We start from the raw sequence: 19,836 nt of genomic DNA, 5'->3' as shown, positions 1-19,836 counted from the left end.
TGCAAGGTTTGATATCAGAGCACATGCCCTGAAAGTCACCAGTCAATTCAGGTGGAAATGAGAAAAGATTATCACTGTAGTTTCAGACATGTCTGATCAAATGATCTTAAAGTGTGATAGGATCAATGAAAGAAGGGTTCAAACATTTGACAATAAAGCTGCTCGTAGGAAGAAGCTCCTTGAAGTGCTCCAAATTATCATAGAAACTGAAAGATGTGGATATGAATACTATTTCCACTGTCATCTCCATACAGAATTTTGAGACTAGAAAGTGTTACGTGACTATACTTGATACCTAAGGGCACTGAAATTTCATTTAAAAACATGAGCATAGACACTGGCTGTGCTATCCTGACTGTTCATGATGAGAAGTAAAAAAAAAAAAAAAAAAAAATAAGCCCACATGAACCAGATCTGTTTGGTATATAAATGGGGCATGAATAAAATCTAATTATTTACATCAACAAAATGGATTCTGTTGACCCACCCTATAACCTGAAGTGATATGACAAAATGATCAAGGAATTTACTAGATACATTAAAACTGGTAAACATCCAACACAGCTGAGCCTGTAGCAGGTTCTGACTGGAACTGTAGCAGCATTCCAGAGCCACATGTTAACACCCTTGGCTCAAATAATGGAAGTCACATAAATACTGCAATGACAGTAGAATGACACTGTCTGACACTCTGGGTTGTGTTCTGCAATCGCTTCATCCAATTGATGAGCTCACGTGTCTTTTCCTTTACCAACCTGGTAAAGGTCTTTGGGGTTGAGCTGAGGCCAGAGTACTCCAACACATGAGTGGTCACTCAGTATCACAAGTTAAAAGTTAACTGAAATGTACCATAAAATACAGAGTTGAAGTCTTCGTGGAGTCTGCTACCAATCATGAGTCTTTCTAAACACATTCATCAATGTAAGCATCCTCACTGCTCAAATGATTATTCTGTACTGTCCAGGTCACTGTGGAGTTGGCAGTATCTCTGCACTGGATTATCATTGAGTTTATGCTCCAATGTCCTGAGATAGACCAAAACACTGTTGGGTGTGCTAGAAAGAAGTTGGAGATGGCCATGAATTCTTACAACCCTTGATACTGTTCTTGTTAATATGCTTGTATCAATTTGCTCTAATTATCCTCTTCTGGATCACTTTGTAGTCCATGATATGAGACAGTCCTTGTGCTTATCATTGAGGAATAGACAAAAAAGAGGCTGGAGTTTCAAGGTCACCAGGCTGGCCCAGAAAGCTCTAAAGGCTAACACGTAAGCATTATTACTAACACATTACTACTAACATCTGAAAGAATACTTCGATGCCATTTGTGTGGCAATTTTTAAATTAGTTTTTTTTTAACTTTGCAAAGGAAGCAATTTAATTAAAAAAAAACAACCTACCAATTTTTTTTTGAGACCCATTAAAAGAAGCGTAGTAAGAGAGCAGGGATTCTGAGCATTTCCATGGAGTGTTAACTATCTTTATGTTTGTGTTCTATAGGTGCAAAGGCCAGAGATCAACAGCCATTGTTTTCTAAAATCACTCTTCACTTTACTGCATAAGATAGGTCATTCATTGGACCTTAGAGCTCCCCAGTTTGGTCCTATTATCTGGCCACCAAGCCTCTAGGATCTGCTTCTCTTCACTTTCCCACCCCAGCAGTGGGGTGGTTTTAGGCAGGCGCCATCTTTTATATGGGTGCTGGTCTTTCTTGCATAAGTATCAAACATTATACTCAATGAGCCATCTTACGGCCATCTTACAGGCACCCTCGGGAAAGCTAATATTCGAGTAATTAGAAGTAATGCTTACACTCTTTAATGAAGACAGGCATCCTCAGAATAGTAGCTTTTGAAACCAAACTGAGGGTGCATTGAGATGCTGAAGGCATTTGCAGCACAAGCTGGGTGAACTGAGTTCGATGATTAGGACCCAGGCAAAGGTAGAAGGAGAGGGCCAACTCCAAAAATTTGTCCTGTGACTTCTATAGGCAAGCTGTGACATTTTCATCCACAAGCGTACACCTCCCCTCTCTCACATACACACGTTAATAATAATAAATAATTTTAAAATAATATATTCTTTAAAAAAGTCAAACTGAAACTTAGCCTTCCTGGTGCAGAGCCTGCTGGCCTCTGACAGAAGCTACAACATTAGGCTTTCTGGGTCTCCCTCCAGTTTGCCATCCACAGAGACTGGGGCTTGTTCGCCTCTCTAATCATGTGGCACGATTTTGTTATCATCTCTTTATATAGACGAACACGCACATACCCACCATTGTCTGCGTCTCTGAGAAATCACAAAGTTGCAATTATTCTAATTTTATGAAGTGTGTTCAGTAGCCAGGTGTCTTGAATTTTAATTAAACCTGAATATATTGGATCTTTGAATTATGGCTCTCATAGTCCCCCCCAACAAGAAAGAAATAACTGTGATTTCACTGTTAGCAATAAACCTTTGGGTTCACTTATACCCAGAGTCAGACTCCCTGCAAAGTGGAGGCATGAGATGAAAGCAGAATTACAGCCAGGTATCAGGTCAAGGATCTCACCCACAACTTAGGTGCCCTTGCCAGCTAAGGAATAATCACTGATGAGAATGGGTAATTTTGTTTTCGTTTCTATAAATAGCCATACATTTTTCTATTGCTATTCTGGCCCAGCAACCTGTATCAAGTAACTTTTCCAACAACATGGTCCCTTTGAGAAATCCAATCATTTTAATAAGTTTCTAAACTGGAAACCATTTCAAAATACTTTACTCTCCTCTACTAAATAAGGTAACAAAAAAATCACCAGAGGTATGAAGGCTATTGTCAAAATCTCAGCTTCAAAAGACATAAAAGTATTTCTGTGATGAACACAACTATTAATAACTAAGTATTGGTAACATATAGATGTGCCAAGAACACATTTAAGCCTTTTACAACTGCATGTATTCCGAATGTTTTGATAAAGAAGTTACTTCCAGTGACTAAAGGAAAAATGCACCCCACCATGTTTTCAATAAAAGATGATGACTACAAAACCAAAACACAGGGTTTCAGGCTAGCCAAACAAGCCAAAGGTATATTTTTTTACTCTTAAAGTCCTTAGATGCTGCATTTTCACATGATTTTTTTTATATATATATTTCCACTGTAGCACTAAAAATTAAGCAAGGAGAAATACAGAGATTTGTTTTTGTTTTCTCTTTTATAATATTTATATTGTTAATATTTTCAATATAGACTAAGCATATATAACTATGCTAATGATGAGGAACTCTTGTACTGGCATCAGATCATCATTATAAGGACGCTGGCTTACCCAAGACTCTACTCCATGACCACTGCATAGGTTACCTGATAATATTCCTGGACTTAAGAATTACATATTCAACTGATCATTTAACCCTCAGAAAAATCAGTTAAACACCAAAACTAACTATACATCTGAAGCCATTCCTCCCCCTCTCTGATGCCTCTCTCCCTGTATATTTCTGAATCATTTTTTAAAAAAGATATTTAGGGTTTCATGAAGTTGTCCACACTGCCATCAAATTCATGATGCTCCTACATCAGCCCTACAAAATCTGGGATTACAGGCATACACGACCATGCTCTACTTCATCTGCTTTCTTTAGTATTTAGTATTTAGTAGTTTAGAATGATGGAAAAAGCCATTATTCATCAGCTGCCAATGCCATAAACCCTCAGAATCATAGAAAGATTCCTTGTCATCTCTATTAAACTGTCCGGAATATGATTTCATTTAAATATCCTATGTATTTCTGTCCTCCTTCCGCACCTCTCTGTTGACTCCACTGAAAGAGGCTAAGGAGGCCATTGTCCTTTATGCTTTGATGGTCACCTCAAGCACTTCAGTGTATCTTCCTTAGCCCTTCCTTCCCTTAACCATCTCTTTATACTACAGTTAGAATTACATTTATTTTGATTTTTTGTTTTGTTTTGTTTTTTGAGACAAGGGTTTTCTACGTAGCCTTGGCTGTCCTCGCTTTGTAAACCAGACTGACCTCAAACTCACAGAGATTGGCTTGCCTCTGCTTCCCCAAGTGCTGGGATTAAAGGTGTGTGCCACCATACCCGCTTAGAATTACATTTTTTAAAACATGCCTTCCTTCAATCACTAGGTAATTATTTACTGAGCATCTTCCAGGTACCAGGCTGTGACCAAGAACAATAGAAAGGAATCAATACAATTCTCTGCCAACACAAGCCTTTCAATCTCTGCAAGAATGAAAGAGACAGATGACAATATAACACGAATGTACATAAATCTTTCTAATCACTGTGGAAAGAGGGAAAGCAGACAAGGCATACTGGAAACTGTTATTTCAGAGTATGAGTATGCTTAGAATTTTCTCACTATTAAGTCATCTTTGCAAAGAATGGTAAGGAAGGCAATGACCAAAGAAGAAAATTCAAAAATGTTCTGGACACAAGGAAAAGCAAGAAGGAGCCCCAAGGCACACCTGTGTTATAAGGGAATGGTGGATGCCACCTTGTCCAGCAAGAGGAAGGATGATACCAGAGAAGAAACAGACCTGATGGGAGAAGACTTTTTGGAAACATTACTCTGGCTATTAGGATAAGACTACACTACAGAGAGCAAAAGCAAAATGAAGGCAGCCAGGAGACCACTATAATGTGGATGGTAATACAAGAGGTGAGAAGAAATGATTCTATCAAGAACACACTTTGCAGCTACTGTCATAATCTTTGTTTCCTAAAAAAGTAAAACTAAAGTCAAGTAGCTTATTTTGGAATGCCATTCCAGGATGGTTATGGATAAGTAGGATATGAAACAGAGAAAAAAAAGTAGTAATTAGGAGCTACAACATAGTTCATATCTAACTAATGGTACCAGGAAATGCCTCAGTACCTCCATCCATGACTACCCTCATCTACTTTTACTCTGATTAATAAAACTGTTCCAGGACAATTTCCTGTCACTTTATGCAGGAGGTGTATGGATATGGTATGGTTTCTGATGTGCATGCCACATCACAGAAGAAGCAGGACTGAAGGCCAAGAAGAAAGACAGTCCAGTCTGACCTTCACAAAGCTGGCCATTGCCTTTACAGGATGGCTTGCTGTAGTCTGAGGGTTGCAAAGAACACTACCTGGAGACCCACTGTGAACACTGTTAGGGTAATTTTCCAATGAATTACATATTCCATGTAGGAGAAAAAGTTTAAATGGTGCCAAGGGTTTTGTCTTAATCAATTAAAAGAGTAGGGCTGCCACTATCAAAAGAAGAAGACAATGGGAACTAGAATTATGTTATCTGCCTATAACTTATTACTGGATCTGTGAGATCCACAGGAAAGCTCTAGTCTCCCAATCTGAGTTGCTGCAACCCTCCCATTATCTGTCCCTGTTTACCCCACCCCCAGCTGTGTCCCTGCTTACCACCTGTCACCCAGCCTGCACAGCTCTGACATCCACTGCTCAGGTCTCCCCCTGGCCACAGTAAGTTCTCTGAGATCCCGCTTGTGTGAGCCTCCCCAGCTGGAATATGTTTAATTCTGTTCTTTTCCAAGATGGTGTCTTGTTGGCCTTTAGTTTGCAGCTGGACTGATTCTTTCTTTTCAGCCATTTACACCACTCTCTCCTGAAACCATTCTTTAAATTGATAGTCTCTCATCTCCACCAGGTCCCACCTGGGACTATCTTCCTTGAATGCACAGAACATAAAGCAAAGTTAGAAAACAGCCTGTGTTGTACTGGTGTGATAAATGAAGGAAGATGCCTCCTATGCTTTGAAGACCGAATAATGCTGCTAATGCACACTAACTTTTCATCTGAAACATTTCAGCATTTTTATTTCAACTAGTTAGAGATTTTAACAGTGATACCCAAACACATATTAGAATTTAGTACCAGAAGGTGAAAAATCAAACTCAGGTTTTCTTATTCCCATCAAAAATGCATATTACTTTTTCCCAAACAGATAGCTCTTAGACAGTTTCATATAATATGCCCCGGGGCATTCTCTAAGAGGAAATTGCCTTCTATATCTTAATGCTCTTTTCTAACTATTATCAACACAGCTCTGAAAGGCAAAGTAACACAAATAAGTTTTTTTGTGAAGTCATTCCCATGTCAGGTCTACAGATAAAAAAACCTCTTATTTTCCTATAGGTGTGATGATGGATGCCCTGCCATGTTATTTTCTCCAGAGGTTGTGGGAGGGCTCTCTGATAATACAAGTTTAGGAGCAGCCTAGAAAATGGGCTAGGAGCTCTCCTCCCCAAAATAATCAGCTTCCACACACTGTTTATTATATACAGGACTAGATGATATATTTCGGTAATATTTACCTAGTGCTATATACTTGGTATAGACTAGCAAACGTAAGACATTGGCTTTGATGAAAACTGTGACCATTAGTTTTAGATTCAGCATAGGTTTCTGTTGGGTAAACTTCTCGGATGACTAGTTTTCCTGAGTCTGTCTATTTGTGTTTGGAATAAATGTGTTATTCCAGGAGATGCCAGCACATCATGTATTCTTGATACATAATAAGATTACCAGAGAAATGGAAATATCTAAAATGCAAAACATACTTTGGAAAATTTTACACAGTACAATGACATGAGAAATGTCCTTAGCTGTTTTCTAAAATTATTAGGATAGGTAGGGGATTTAAAAGCATGACCAGGTCTGAAAAAAACACATAAAATGGTTTACATTTAGGACACAAAGTAAAGTAACTTTAATTTATAGTCGATAAAATTTACTCTTTTGAAACTTTCAAATTCCTAAATGTATAGACAAGTATCAGTCAATCAAAAGAAACTACAAGTCAATATAGTCCTTAACATGGATTAATCGGTTCACATAGCATTATTATGTGCATATTACAATATAATATAATATAAAATGCATATTATAGCATTTTCATGCCTACTTAAACTGCACTGTCTTCACTAGAAAAACAAGGCAGAGGACTCTTCTATCTAGAGCAAGCCCTTGAAGCATCCTATAGGTGCTCGCAAATGTCTTCTGAACACCCACTGCCTGTGGAATGAAGCACAGTCTTTGCACTTGACACTGAAAGTCCAACATGATGTAGGGAAGTACTGCTCAGACTTTACTACAGGCAAAAGCACCTGCCAGCCTACTAGAAAATGTGTTTCTGAGGGCTTTGAGACTCAACAGATCTAGGTGAGGACCCCAGAATTTCTTTTCTCAAATCAACAAGTTTCTGTGTAATGCTGACAGTGGGACATGATTTGGAAAAGTATGGTCTTTTCCCCATTCAGCTTTGGTGTTTCAGGTAATATCACCACATCAACCCCAGCTCCTCAAGCGCTAACGTCTTAGCTTTTGTTCGCCCAAGGTTGATTTCCCTCCCTACCCGTGGCCGTGGCCCTGAACGAGAAAAGGATAAGAATAATCTTCTAGAAAAATATGTTTTTTTTATGACTGTGTGAGCCTCCTATCGCAGATGAGCTAGTCACTGTGGGTGAGTTCCCCACCAAGCACTATGCTGTGGGAATGAAAAGCTTTTCAACTTCATCACCAACAGAAAAAGAGATGAACACTCGTTTTCCAGAACCAGCCTTCCTTCAGGGAACTGTGTCAAGGTGGGTAGGAAGAAGCCATGTTAAAGGCTGATGGGCAAGTTAACAGGACCAGACTCTTAGTTACACATAGCCACTGTCCAGCAAGACACTGTTTCCCTCGACCTGAGCAAGAAACACAATTGTAGGTGGACTGCTCTTGCTATGGTAGCAAAGGGAAATGAACCCAACCTGAACTAAGACTAACATAACTTAATCACAAAACGTTTTTATTATAAACAAAGTAATAAAATGACAAACTACCTCACTAAAATTCGTATTTTCAATAGGAAATTTTGTAATTGACATCATGAAAAGCAAACAGTAGTCCAGATAGGGACCATAATTCAATATTTTAATTATAGACAATATTTGCAAGAACTGAGCCTTCAATTAATAGAAAGAAAAAAAGATGGAGAAAATGCATTTTTCTAGCTGACATGGAGTAGGAGGCATACATACTTGATTTCATTTCTTACTCTCTACTATTATATAAAAGTCTGCAAATGTACAAAAACAAGAAAATCCCATAATTATTTAGTCTGTTCATCACTTGATGTATATTTGGGTTGCCTACACTCTGCAGTTATTTTAAATAATGCCACTGTAAACATTCATGTGCACACATGTAATCTTCTTTAGCAAACCACTTGGTCACTTGTAACTATAACTTTTTATTACCTCCAGCTAGCAGATGTGAAAGCAGTATTTCACTGTGGTTTGAAGTCTATAATAAATAGCAATGCTGATCGTCTATTCATTTATTGACCACTGTTATAGACAGTTGCCTACTTTTGCATAGGATAATGCCTTGTCATTGATTTCTTCATTTCACTTGAAGAAATGTCTATTATCATGTATATGATTTGGATATCTTTTTTTTTTTTTTATTCAGTGGGCTATCCTTTTCCTTTCTTGGACATATACTCTGAAGCACAGAAACTAATTTTAACTGATAAATTCCATTTATCAATTTCTATTGTTGCTTGTCCTTGGAAATGCCATGTCTTCCAATTCCTTACTTAGCCTAGGACTATTCTACTCAATTTCAATTTCTTCGAATGATTGGTCATTCTTTCAACATGGAATACAATTTATAATGAACAGCAGTTAAGAGCAAAGTGTCTTCCTAACTTGCCAAAGCTCAGTAATTCCAAACTGCTAATTACTTTGTCAGCTGGCTTATTGCAGCTTGGTATTTCCTATTACTTGAGCCTATAATTCTCTTATTTAGCTGTTTGTCATATCTACATCTTTCTCCTTTGAACAGTTTGCTCATTACTTTTGATGTTTATATTGTTTAGCTTTCAGTTTCTGTCTATTTAAAAACATAGACAGCTGACAGCAACTCGGTTTCATAAGCCACGCAAACAAGGCATATTTTCCAAGAGTGCAGACTTCCTACTTTTCTGTGGTTTGCTTCTCTAAAGTCTTAAGTTCACCATTGTAAGATTCTAAAAATTTATGCTTTACATTTTTGCATCTTCTTTTAAGATGAAACCACATTTTTAATTTTAACACATATTTACAGGGTAGATAACAGAATTGACATAATAGTCAGGCCATCTTAATCTAGGTACTTCCTTGTATTAACTTTATGACCCAACATGTTACTTAGCTCCTTTGAGCCTGCTTCATTACTTATATAATGAAATAATAAAGCATTAGTGTTTTATCTTAAGCCATTGTCATAGTATATAAATTACTAAAGAGTTAAAAAACAAATTAGCATAACTTTCAAAAGAAAATATTCTTAGATTTCCTTATGCCTAACATCTAAGAGTAGCAAGAATTTTCATAGTAAAAAATGTTAACTTTTGCATCCTTATGTTGTAAATACCAATAAATTATGTCAGTTATATTACTAATATTTAATAAAACCATAAGTATGCTTTCTAAATTTTTACTTCCAAGCTCTTGATTATTTTGCACACAAAAGGTAATGATTTATTTAAGCATGAGAATAATAAAATAACCTGTAGACTAAAAAGTAAAGCATTACAGAACTTCTAGGGCACTAATTTTGCCCATGTGTCTTATAAAATAAAAACAGCTGATATGACATCTTCAGTGGACCTGTAAAACCCTTTCTGGAACAGATGTAAGAATGAAAACAAGCCACAGACAAAGGATGAGTGTTCTCATTCAGCTTTCAAAACCAACGTGTACGCTTATGCTCACTGGATAAATAATCAATGGAGAGGTAGAAAAATAGGATAAGCACGACAACAACTTCACCTACTAAAAACAGTAGATCAATTTTCCCCAAACCTACCCCAGCTGCCTGATGCCATAAAACCCAATGCGTAAATTCAGAGGGTCACACTGGACAAGGGATGCTCAGCAATGGAAAGGAACAATGACCACATAATTTTAGCATTAAGAAATGAATCTGTAGAGGTGCTAAAACTCTCCAGGAGGAAAGCCAGAGATCAGATGTCTTCTTTGCAGGCAGAGCTATTTGAGATACTTTGCAAGTTACCTCATTAGGTAAGTATTTCAAGAAGAAAGAGAAAAGCTGCTCTATTCTTCCAGGCGGTGTGCAATTTCCTCCCTAGAACTTAAATGTAGTCTTTAGGATATTTTCTCTTACTGTAGATACCTGTATGTTTATAACAGAACAAAACAAACAAGCATAAAAGTTCTTTGCCATGAGCACAAATGCATTCAATAAAGTAGAATAAAATAGAATAAAGAAGATGGGCAAAAACAAAGTCCCGGGTTCTGTTTCAGTCAGACATTCAAACTGATCCTCTGCAGTGGTGATGCTTTTTTGGCAACTCATTTGATGTTCATGTGTATATATATGTGTGTGTATATATAGAATATATGTATAATATTTTTTTATTATTTGCCAATTTCGTATCATGAACCCTAATCCTACTCACTTCCCAGTCCTCCCAGGTCTGTTTCCCTCCCTTTGTGATCTTCCCCTTCCAAGAAGAAGAAAGAAAAAAGAAAGAAGTAGTAGTAAGTAGCAGTAGTGGTAACAGTAGCAGTAGTGGTAGTTGTTTGCATCCCATTTTTGTTGCCCATATATACACTAAAGCATGGCCAAAGTCCTGGTTGCCAGCCCTTTAACAAAAACAGTCCTTCACCAGCTGCTCCCCCTGCCAGAAGCCATCACTGTGGAAAGCTACACTTCAATATCCTCATTACAATTTATACGAGGTCTCCTTAATGGCTCTCTGTCTAGGCTGTCACTTATTTCTGTTCTCCCTTAACGGCAGTCCTAAACTAAACATGTAAATTCTGAAAACTAAAGCAAACACTCAGAGGTTCCAACTTCTGGTCGACCTCTAGGACCAACAACGAGACTTTGCTAAGTCACCAAAAATAGACGCAGCACTTGCTTCTACCAAAGACGAGGAAATAGAAGCAGATCATGAAGAGTTTACAAGGACTCTTTCAAATGTGTACATAGGTGCCTCTACCATACCTTCCTACGAGGGCTGTTTTAGGATGTGTGGATGTTTTACACACATAATAGCACTTTATTTTCTGTTAAATAAAACCCTCTGCTCCATCATCCCACACACAAACTACTTCCGTTTGTACTTGAAAGGAAATTCCTTTCAAGGTTCACAGTACATTAGAGACAGCTGCATTGCTCAGCTTCCTGCAAAAACTTCAGAAAGCTGCAGATGTAGCACAAGCATTACATGGACCGTGGAAGGAGACAATCCCGAGCATTTAGTGCCCTTTCTCTTCCCTTTTTTAATTTGATACAGATACCCTAGGTTTGTCTGACTACAGTAACTGCTGTAAGTATAGGACCTAAAAGAATATAGAATCACCCCTAAATGCCCGAGTGCTAATTTATAGAGCAAGATAAGGTTAAAAAGAGCACATTTGCAGTTAATGACAATTTTAACAACATTCACTATGTATTAACTTCAAAGAAACAAACTTCACACACACACACACACACTCACTCACTCACTCACTCACTCACTCACTCACTCACTCCCTAGGTGTGTTTCCATACTTCCCTGGAACTCAGAAGGGTTTGTCTGGAAAACTCAATCCTGGACTCAGAAAGAGCAAAACAATACAAACCTGAGGTAGTAAGAATCCTGGCACAGAACTTTTCCAGAAGAAGAGAGTTATGACTTGGTTTCTTCCCAGAACAGTCTTCCTCACTGCTAGACACTGACAAACACATAAATTATTTTCATTGGGAACATGTTTAATGTGACTAGGGGTGAGCACAGAGCTACAGGCAGTCAACAATATGGAGTTTTCTGAAGGTAGGTCATGAAACTTTATAAACTCTGGAGAGAGCTCCCAGAACCAAACAGGTGTTTTAAAGCATCAATAAACAGGAACTAGTTATATATATATGTATGTATATATAGGTATATATATATACACATATGCATATCTGTATATATATATGCATGTATCTTTATACTTATATAGGTATACTTTATACTTATATATAGTATATATAAGTCTATACTTATATATACTTATGTAGGATTTTACACACAAATATTCATACATGTATACACATATGCACACATTGTATACACACATGTTTATATATTATGTATAATATATACATATATATATATGTGTGTGTGTATGGGAAACCAAGAAATCTAGGATTCTATCCCCTTTAAATACATGTAAACAAAACAGTTACTTCTTTTGGTAAGAAAGGGGGTCCCTAGAGATTGTCTCTGCAGGAAAGAATGAACAAAATCTCCTGATTCATTACAGTGAGTATGAAATCCCCTGAGAGAGGTTATTATATTGGAACTGTCATAAATTTGATGTAGTGTTGGCACCTATATTTTGATGATATGTATTGATTCTGAGGCAAGAAACAAATAATCCTGCTGGGAATGCCTATACTTTTTGCTCCAAGAGTTACCCAGCTGGCTTCCCATGGCTCAGCGCTGAGTCCTTCTCCACAGCCAGTGCAGCAAGTCTGAGCCAGGAGACAACAAAACAAGACAAACCCAGGCATTCAGTGCCCTTCTCTTTCCTCCTTTAACACACACACACACACACACACACACACACACACACACACACGGATTTGTCTATCTATAGTAAGTGCTGTATACATAACTCCTGAAGAAGCACAGAATCACCTGATAAAACCTTTACCTTCCTCTAGTCAGGGCAAAAAGAGGCAGAAAAATCACCTGCTTCTGAACTCAGGGCTCCCATGCCACTTTGCACAAAGCTGCCACAGGGGGAAAAAAAAAAAAAAACAACACTGGCCAACTGCTGTATTATTGTTGGCAAGTACCAAAATTTGCTTAAAACCTTTACAAATGAAATCCAGCTGCTTAAGCTCAATACCAGATGTCTTCAACAATGTGTGGCTTTGATAGATTAAATTGAGCAAAGAGAGAGATGAAATATATGAAAATCTAATTTGCAAGATGTTTGTCATTAAGTCTATTTTTAAAAAACACAGAAAATTACATTTTTCACTGGAAAGGCTAAGTAGTATAGATTAACAACACACATAATTGCCAGTAAATTGCCTGTGCTAGAAATAAGCTTCTTGGTATATACTCCTAAAATCCAAGCCAAAAACAATCAAAGGAATGCCATATACCTGTGTAGAAATCATGTGATTTATGCTCTTATTTCTTTACATCCAGGCCTTATAACGTGTTTTCACTCCAGGCATAGGAAATTAAGTAGAAAATATTTACTAATACTGTCTGATTTCAATAAACTGAAGCAATCCTATAAAAACATATGTATAAGAAACACATTTATAGATATGTACAAGACATAGAACAAAGAGTATGATGTTAAAGGGCAACTTGTCAGAAACCTCAACAAAGTGCCATCTGCCCTTCTTCTGTGACTGTGGCAGGCTGGAGTTCCTCCCAAGCTGTTGTCCAGGTCACTGCTCACCTGATTTCAATAGCAAAGCTATATTCAGAGCCACCCAACTCTTCCTACAAAGAGCTGCCAGAACAGCCCCTACTATTTCATGGGTAAATACAGCATGTTACACACAAAACATTAACATGTGGGTTTTCTTTTTAATCAAAACAGACACATGAGCCTGTTGCTTTGTAATGGAATAATAATCGTAACATATTAACTTTAACCAAAATAAATATACTGTTGGGAATTTGTCCCACAAAAGTGAATAATCACTAAATGAAACATAACCACAAATCAGCACGATTTTACTTTTAGACTTGAAGAGAGTATTTGAAATATTGATCTAAATTTTCATTTTGGATTAAAGGGTAATCTGCTAGAGAAAGGCCAAAGGTTATTATGAGAGAATATAATTTTCTTGTATTGTTCAAAATTTATAATTGAATGGTTGTATAAGCATAATAACAGAAAGGTATTTCTTGAGTTTGCAAATCCATTTCCTACTTTATATCTGAGAGTCAACAGAAATCAAACTTTATCTATATGCAATGTTCTGTTGTCTAACAGTTCCTATTGGGCTGTTCTCACTTTGTTGAGCTTCCACGGTTAATAACAGGGTAGTCTTAGTTATCTCCTCATACATAAAACTTCCACCTAAATTAAAAACAACCCAGAGAAGAGCATGTCTGATTGCATGTGGGTTGATGCCCCAGGTCCCGCCTCTGAGAAAAAGGTATCAGACGGGTCTGATGCTCTTTGGGTGGATGACACCTAAATGAACATCAGTACAGAGTCCCAATTTATTTCTAATATCAGAGATCAGACCTCTACTCTTGCCTGATGCGTCTAAAACAAAAAGGGGGAACTGTAGAGAGCTGTGTAATGCCACGCCTTAAAGATGGAGCTGGTTTCCGCCTTCCACCTTCCCGATGGTGAGTGCTCTCTGTCACGAACAACTCCACATTTGGCTAAGGCCGAGGATCTGGCTTGCTTCCATGTATGTGGACCTATCTGCATTGCCCACGTGGCACGCCTGGGTTGGCTACCCAGAGGCTATTTAAGCTGTGGGCTGGCTTTCCCCAGGGTCCGAGGATTGTTCAAGGTTCCTGAATAAACTGCATTGAAAAAAAAAAAAAAGACAAAAAATAAAAAATAAAAAACAACCAAGATGATTATGGGTACTGTGTGAGACAAATACTGGAGAGGAGAAAGTACTACAGACACAACATATGCTTAACACATACGAATACACTTAGTCAGTGTATTAGACACAAATGTTCATTTTCAACTGGACTACAGGAGACACGAGAAACAGTTTCAGACACTAAGTTCCCAGAATCTGCTCAAACGAGGGATATACAAGGCCAGCCTCACACCTAAAGGCTGTTCAGTGCTTATAAGAGTCAAGTTTAGGGACTAGAGAGATGGCTCAGTGGTTACGAGCACTGGCTGTTCTTCCAAAGGACCTGGGTACAAATCCGAGAATGCACTTGGCAGTTCACAACTGTCTGCAGTTCAGTTCCAGTGGCTTGACACCCTCATACAGACACACATGGAGGTAGAACACCAATGTAAATTAAAAAAAAAATCGCAACAAGACATGACTTAAAAAATGCCAAGCGTATTATGTGTTTCATGAGATATCAAGTGTGCAACTATTATTTTAACCAAGAAGTGAAATTCGGACTTAAGAATCTGACAGAACCATTGTTTCTCACAGCAGTGTTCACACAGTATTCTTCCCAGCACCTCATGATCTAGAATTTCAAGTTTTTTTTAAGAAAAAAAAAATCACCATACTACACTTCTGTTAAGATAATTGTGTAGAAACCACTGAATTGAGATAGCATTAATTATGGTAGTAACCATTTCTTGGTAATTAAGTTCCAGTAAGAATTATTTCTATTTAAGAATATACCTAATAAACACACTACTAGGTAGATGACAGCCAATTCGTCATATGTGAGGGGGTTCTGGGAATGTTCACACTGCTGTAAGTGACACCAGCCCTTACATTAAATATTACTTTTCTAATGCTGGAAATAGAGCTGAGATCTAGAGCATGCTAGGCATGAGATCTTCCACTGGGCTACATTCTAAGCACTGAATGTTTCTGATTCTAACTTAAAATGAAAGCTTCTTCCACAACTGTGTCTGCCCAGGGTGCTAGTAACTGCCAGGCCATCTTGGTATTGGGTGAATAAACACATGAGCTGGGTTCATTTGACTATTTTAAGGTCAGTAGCTAAACAAATTCTCTCTCCAGAAGTTAAAAATAAAAGACAGTGAAACATTTATCAGTTAACTCTGCATATCCAAGCCAAGAGAAGGAGAAGGAAGAGGAAGAGGAGGAGGCAAAGGAGGAAGAGGAGGAGAAGGAGGAAGAGGAAGAAGAGAGAGAGAGGGAGAGTAGGAGGAAGAAGCTGTAATAACTGTACCCCTCAGCAATGTAGCCCACATGAGGCTGAGGGTGCCTGGCTGGGCTCATGCCTCTAACACCTCACACAGATGCTGTGGACTCTGGAGACAGCTATGAATACAGGACACAGATTTTCTTCTGAGATGTAAGCTTTCACCAGTGCTTTGGCACATGTAATGATAAATCATACCTACTCTAAAAGAAAGTGAAAATGTACGGTGAGGGATGACAGCAAGGGAGTCATCTAATTTAGTCATCTAAGTTAGTCATCTAACTTAATGACATTTATGCAAACAGGGACAGGCAGAGCCAAAAGGGAGAGGATTCTCCAGCCTATGGAGACAGCATATCAGAAATACCTGAGTGAAAAAGGGGTTTGACTTTCAGTATTTGGGGAGTGAGGAGGAAGAGAAACGTGTGTGTGTCAGATGCCAGCGAAAGCAACTGCAGAGTCTAAGGCAAGAAGGGTGGGCCTCTGGACTCCCTGCACACCAGGGAGGCTGTGCCTTTCAATTGTTCTGCACTCAACCTTTCTTAACTGCTAAAAGGTCTGTTCTTTATAACTGAAATAGCAGCACAGAAAATAGGAGGTAAACATGCACCCGTGTGTGTGTGTGTGTGTGTGTGTGTGTGTGTGTGTGTGTGTGTGTGTGTTTTCAAGTGCACATGTGGGTGCAGGTGCATGAGCACATTTGTTTACATGTGGCAGGCAGGGGCCAGTTTCAGGTGTTTTCCACGGGTACCATCTACCCTGTCTTTTGAGACAGGTGTGTCAGTGTCCTGGAACTCGGTAGTCTAGGCTGGCTGGCCAGCAAGTCCCCATGACCTAGCTGTCTCCTCCCACCCCCTGCCCATGCTGTGATCACAAAACTGTGCCACCATGCTTAGCTTTTTACCTGGGTTCTGGGGATGTGACTTGGATCTTCATGCAAGCCCTTCACCTAGTAAACAATCTCTCCAGCCCAATAACATGATGTTATAGAGTTAAGAATGTGACTGAAGACAGTACCTGCATAAAACCACACATTTTTTTTTTCTTCAGAGTTAAGAAGGTGGTGGAGAAGTCTGGAACACGGGCAGTTTTTCTTAGTGCACAGTCACAAAATCACGTTATGCGTATTGATACAAGTTTCTCAAAGGATGTATCCATTATGGCTGCAAAGCGACTACATACAGATGAAAATGACAGAAGACCAAGAGTTCACCTGGAGTCAGAAGGAAGACATTCAGACTGATGGAGAATTAAAGACAATCTTTGCATAGTTAGCTAGTGTCACTTTTACTTATAGAAGATCTGTTTCATTTCTTGTATGAATTCTTAAAATCAATATATGAAAAATTAGGGAAAAGTATCCCCCACAGCCTTGTTCCTGACAGGCTCTCAACAAATAAAAGATTTTTTTTCTCCCTGAGACAGGGTGGTTTCTCTGTGTAGCCTTGTTTGTAGACCAGGCTGGCCTTGAACTCGTAATGATCCATCTGCCTCTGCCTCCCTGAGTGTTGGGATTAAAGGTGTGTGCCGTTACTGCCTGACTCAGAGAAAAGATTTTTAAAATGTCACTTTGTGCTCGCTGGCTTACATAGGACAACAATTAATTAGATGTCTCCTGGACATTCTTAATACTATTAGCCTCCCAAAGGCCTCCACATAGTTGTAACTTAAAGCTAAAATCATGCATGCCCAGACATGCATACAGCATATAAGACGTGTACAGTTAGAAGCACTTTTCAAATATGGCAACTTCTCCTGGAAAGATGGAACTCAATGATTTGAATCTCTATCTAATCATTCTTAACCAATCCAGCCTGCGGAGTTTAAGTTGAAAACCCTAGTTTGGTCACTTCCCTCCCAGGTAAATTACCACAGAGATCAGGTTCCATCCATCTGTGACGCTCACCACAACTTGCAGTGACTACGGATTAATAGGCCAAGATTAATCTCTGGAAATGCCACATAATAGCTCCAGCAGAGAGCACTTTACACACGTGTATGCGCTCGACAGCTGTGTCGGTCTCACAGTTTAGGATTTTGCACTACATTTCGCCATATGGTAGCAAGGATCGTTTTTCACTTAAAATATTACCAAACCTTGGTGCCCAACAGTATGGCGTCCTGGTCTGAGAACACATGTGCATAGCCACTTACAGTGCCTTCCCCCTGGTAGACTCAATTTCCCCCAATTTTGCTTGAATGTTGCATAAAGGATTTTCAGACTATTCACTAGGGTCAACCAGGTCAGAAACAAACATTTTACTCTAGAAAAAAAACTGCATCATATTGTCTGGCATTGAAGAAACAGTATATAAAATCTGGGTTATATTAATTTCTAAGGACCCTGGAGAATAAGATCTACTTTTTGCTCATTAGGCTTGGGAATATTTTGTATTTAGAGAAAATAAATTCCTACTTCCTATATTACATATATTTTTTTTCCTTTAACTAGAACAATAGAATGTTAATGTCTACTTTTAGCTTAATTTTACTGATATATAACCACACCATGATTATATAGGGGAGAAACTCTCAGAGTTCTTATGTATCCATTAAACAGGGCTCTGAATGAAAATTTTACCTGGCTAAATGCTAAAATGTGAGCCCAGCCCTTGCCAGGAAGGGCACATTGTTTCCCTCCATGTGTGAAGAACAATAAATAGTCTATTATTAGTTTTTAGGTCAGTGAATCGAGCACATTTCTAATATCACCAAGTCCCTGCAGCAGAAGTTTTAGAGTGGCAGAGACCAAAATAGTATTCTAATACTGTTTATATGCTGCATCATGCCTTATCATGAGGATACTTCTCAAGTTTGTTTACACAACAAAGGTCAAAGTGTGTGTGTATGGGGAGAGTGTCGCTCTTACATGGGTTTGAAGAGTTAATGAACATTTCAGAATTTTCCCACTAAGGGTCATATCTTCACTGCTAGGAAGGCAATATCATATTGAAACACCTTCCAGCGCTCAAAACATTCACTTCTCAAACAGTCATAGTGTCCGAACGTAAAAGCTATGGATCTCAAAATCTCCACCAACATCTATTCTTACTTCACTTTTTCTAAGCCTGTGTGTGCTCTGGTGAAATGTCTGAGATAAGATTTAGGTGGTGTGAAGATTTAAGTTGATCTGTTGCCCTGCACACAGGCCGCCCATACCACTGTCCCAAGTACAAAGAATTCTCCTTTCAGTCACTCTGAGAGAACAGCAAGGCTGTACACATTCAGACTCACACTCCACACGTATCACTTGTCATCATTTGGAAACAGTTACGTGAAGTAAGGATTTACCATCTCAGCATATTCATCTTCACTTTGTTGCTTGCTTCAGAGTTGTGACCTCCTCATTGACCTGTGCTCAGATGAGTTAGTGTGTGAGAATGTCTTTATTATCAACACTACTGCAGAATTACCATAAAACATGTAAGTTGTCATTAAAAACTGAAATCTGGCAACGTTTGGTTGTTGCTGAACAGTTAAATGTGCAGCCCTTATGGCAATCCATATCCATCAAGACATTAGGAACATGAAGCTTACTTTATACAATGTTATTAACAGAAAATTCATCACTAGAAGTTAAAGTTAATTGATGACTAAGCTGGAAGCATCAGTCAGGATGTGGCATGTAACCCACACCAGGATTCTTCACAATTCGGTCTCTATACATTTCCAACTTGTTAACTTTCTATTCTTGTGTGAACTGATTACTAATGATGAATTTGGTAATTATATCACTTCTGTTACTATTGCATATCGTGTATTACTCTAAATTATTCTACGTGCTCATTCAGTAATTAGACCAGTCTTGTGGGAAATAGAATTATCACAACCACTTTATGCAGAGAAAAGTGAGATACCAAAGATAGCTATTTAAGTCGTCAGAGCCAGGATGTGGCCGAGATAAGCATCAGAAGCAGGCTAGACACAGGGTCATCGATTACTGTGCTGCTCAAACACACATGTACACAGACATATGCTTACACAAATACACC

The 19,836-nt window shown here is 38.4% G+C and overlaps 1 protein-coding gene across 6 annotated transcripts in view; it reads right to left on the bottom strand.

The window, feature by feature from the left end:
* Positions 1-19,836, bottom strand: part of Bmpr1b (bone morphogenetic protein receptor type 1B) — a 323,473-nt gene that overhangs the window by 69,511 nt on the left and 234,126 nt on the right. The window contains exon 2 of one of the 6 annotated variants that reach the window (XM_060392622.1): positions 16,862-17,057. The exons of 4 other annotated variants lie outside the window; for them this stretch is intronic. The gene's annotated coding sequence lies outside the window, so the exon portion shown is untranslated. Of the gene's footprint in view, positions 1-11,630; positions 11,707-16,861; positions 17,058-19,836 lie in introns of those variants that run through there. One more of the 6 variants, XM_060392623.1, reaches the window with a different exon arrangement.

This window comes from Meriones unguiculatus, chromosome 10 (assembly GCF_030254825.1).
Source record: "Meriones unguiculatus strain TT.TT164.6M chromosome 10, Bangor_MerUng_6.1, whole genome shotgun sequence".
Lineage (NCBI taxonomy): Eukaryota > Metazoa > Chordata > Mammalia > Rodentia > Muridae > Meriones > Meriones unguiculatus.
This window is presented reverse-complemented; position numbering and strand designations above follow the sequence as displayed.